The sequence below is a fragment of the Myxocyprinus asiaticus genome, chromosome 2, assembly GCF_019703515.2.
Source record: "Myxocyprinus asiaticus isolate MX2 ecotype Aquarium Trade chromosome 2, UBuf_Myxa_2, whole genome shotgun sequence".
In the NCBI taxonomy this organism is placed as follows: Eukaryota; Metazoa; Chordata; class Actinopteri; order Cypriniformes; family Catostomidae; genus Myxocyprinus; species Myxocyprinus asiaticus.
This window is the reverse complement of record NC_059345.1, coordinates 18,659,952-18,663,005: the sequence shown is the minus strand read 5'-3', so window position 1 is coordinate 18,663,005 and position 3,054 is coordinate 18,659,952. Positions and strand designations below refer to the sequence as shown.

The following is a 3,054-nucleotide window of genomic DNA, read 5'->3' as shown; positions in this document are numbered from 1 at the left end:
GTATCAGAGCCTTGAATTTGATACGTGCATCAACCGGCAGCCAGTGAAGAGAGACATGGAGTGGTGTAACATGCGTTCTCTTTGGATCATTAAAGTCCAGACGTGCTGCTGCATTCTGGATCATTTGCAGGGGTCTAATTGTGTATGCAGGGAGGCCTGCAATGAGAGCATTACAGTAGTCCAGTCTAGTTATGACAAGTGACTGAACAAGAAGTTGTGTGGCATGTTAAGAGAGGAAGGGACTTATCTTCCTGATATTATAGAGTGTAAATCTACATGATCGTGCTGTTTTTGAGATGCGGTCTGTGAAATTTAGTTGGTTATCGATGGTTACCCCTAGATTTCTGACCGTTTTGGAAGGCATTACTGTAGTTGAACCCAGCTGCACTGTGATGTTGTGTTCAACAGCAGGGTTGGCTGGAAAGACAAGGAGCTCAGTCTTGGCTGGGTTAAGTTGCAGGTGGTGTTCCTTCATCCAGGCCGAGATGTCTGCCAAGCAGACAGATATTCAAGCAGTCACCATGGTGTCGTTGTGCTGGAAAGACAAGTAGAGCTGTGTGTCATAAGCGTAGCAGTGGTAAGAGAAACCATGTGCCTGAATGATGGGTTCCAGTGATGTTGTTGTAATGAGGTAAAAGGGAAAGGAGGAGGCGAGAACCGGCTTGACAATATAAATAATAGTTTAATAATAAACTTAAACAAAAAAACAAACACAAACACATGCCGGGCAGCTGCCCGTAACTCTCTCTTTGTCGCACTGCCGTCTCCGGTCGCCTTTATCCCTCTCAGGCTTAATCACCCTAATTAGGGGCTGTGTGTGCGGGATCACAGCCCGGCCCCACCCTCCACCCTGCCACATTCCTCCCTCGTTCTCTCAGGCCAGAGCGTGCCCTTCCAGCCCTGTTTGCCAGCAGGTCATCCCAATTTTCCTGGATCTGGGAAGGGACAAGGGGAGGGGAAAAAAACACGGTACTTACACACTGTAATAGTGATAATACCAACCAAAAACACAATAATAATATTTAAAAAGAGAGGGAAAGGCCAACGCAGAGTGGCAGCAGGAGAGAGAGAGGAGAAAAAGAGAAAAAAATAAAATAATTTACTTGCTGGTTCTCCGATACACTGTAGACTGGTCCTTGGCCACTCCTCCATCCTCTAGTGGACGACAGCCACGCCTCCCCGGGCGGATCGGAGGCAGTCCTCCGGCCTCTGACCACGCTGCGTTTTCGGTGGACGGAAAGGGTCTCCCCCGCCACTGGCAGCGATCATCCCACTCCAGGCGGTCGGCCAGGAGCCCCTCCCCGCTCGCGGTCTGCGGTTCTTTGACCCACCGCGTTTTAGCGGCTGATAGGGGTCTTCTCCGCCCCTGGCAGCAGCCCTGACTGCTCCAGGTGGTCGGCTAGGAGCCCCTCCTCCCCTCGCGGTCAGTGGCCGTTCCTCCACTCCCAGGCGGCTGGGCTACTCCGTCCCCCGGCGGGTGGCCGCGGCTGCTCCGTTGGGGTGGATGGTAGTGGTGAGGACTCTACTACGGCACATCCCTCCTCCTTCCCGGGTTGTGGCACCTGTGTAATGAGGTATAAGGGAAAGGAGGAGGCGAGAACCGGCTTGACAATCTAAATAATAGTTTAATAATAAACTTAAACAAAAAGACAAACACAAACACATGCCGGGCAGCTGCCCGTAACTCTCTCTCTGTCGCACTGCCGTCTCCGGTCGCCTTTATCCCTCTCGGGCTTAATCAGCCAAATTAGGGGCCGGGTGTGCAGAATCATGGCCCCGCCCTCCGCCCTGCCACAGTTGTGTATATAGAGAAGAGAAGTGGCCCAAGCACTGAGCCCTGAGGTACCCCAGTAAGTAGCTGATGTGACTTGGACACCTCACCTCTTCAGGCTACCTTGAAGAACCTACCTGAGAGATAGGAATTAAACCAGTCAAGAACAGTTCCTGTGATGCCCAGAGTAGAGAGGGTGGAGAGTAGGATCTGATGGTTGACTGTGTCAAAGGCTGCAGAAAGGTGCAGTAGAATCAGGACAGATGATCTGGATCCAGCTTTCGCCTGTCTCAGCGACTCAGTGACAGACAGCAGGGCAGTCTCGGTGGAATGTCCACTTTTGAAGCCTGACTGATTGTCATCCAGCAGCTTGTTCTGTGAGAGATAGGCAGAGATCTGGTTGAAAACTCACCCAAAACCATCTGTATTGCTTCTGAATATATGGATTAAACCACTGGAGTCTTCTGGATTACTTTTATGATGACTTTATCTCCTTTTTGGAACTTAAAAGTACTGATCACCATTCACTTTCATTGTATGGGCCTTCGGAGCTGAGATATTCTTAAAAAAATCTTAGAGTTTAGCAGAAGAAAGTCATACACATCTGGAATGGCATGAGGGTGAGTAAATTATGAGATAATTTTACTGATAAGCACTGAGTTGTTCACGAATGAAACAAATCTAATTATACATCATTCAGATTTACATGTTTACCAATCTATTAATATAAGCCTATGTCTAGAGGACTTAGAGAACCATGCTGACTGATCTCAATCTGCATGGTTCTGGAAACTATATTTCATAGTATTTGTGTCATTTCTTTCATTCAGTTCACTCAAATTCAATTTTGTTGTATGGAAAAGGCACCATCATTATTCTGCCTAACATCTCCTTTTGTGTTCCACAGTAAGAAAGTCATGGGCATGAGTAAACAACTCTTAAATTTTAATTCTTGGAACCATTCCTTTGAGAGTATGTTGACAAGAGTCACAAATTAATGTTGATTTGCAAGTATTCTGATGTGTTATAGGTTTTATTAAATGCACACTGGCATTTCCAACATACTTAACCACACTGATCATGCAACATATTATTCTAAGATTGCAAGCATACAATAAATAGTCCCCTTTTCCAGTGTCTGTACAAGAAATTTTAAGCAGATATTTCTTATCAAAAGCCACGTTTCCACTATCGAGCCAAAAAATGGCATGCTAGTGCATGCCAGGGTCAGTTGCTGTCCGACTGTCACTTCTGGTGCTTCAACGTGCCACCACGGGGCTTTC

General features: G+C 47.2%; 1 long non-coding RNA gene across 1 annotated transcript; it reads right to left on the bottom strand.

Annotated features, from left to right (window-relative positions):
* Positions 1-799: 799 nt before the first annotated feature.
* Positions 800-2,109, bottom strand: LOC127415188 (uncharacterized). The gene is made up of 3 exons (XR_007892912.1): positions 1,909-2,109; positions 1,104-1,562; positions 800-935 (listed from the first exon to the last, which is right to left on the bottom strand). It is a non-coding gene; the product is annotated as an uncharacterized LOC127415188 (long non-coding RNA).
* Between the last annotated feature and the right edge of the window lie 945 nt (positions 2,110-3,054).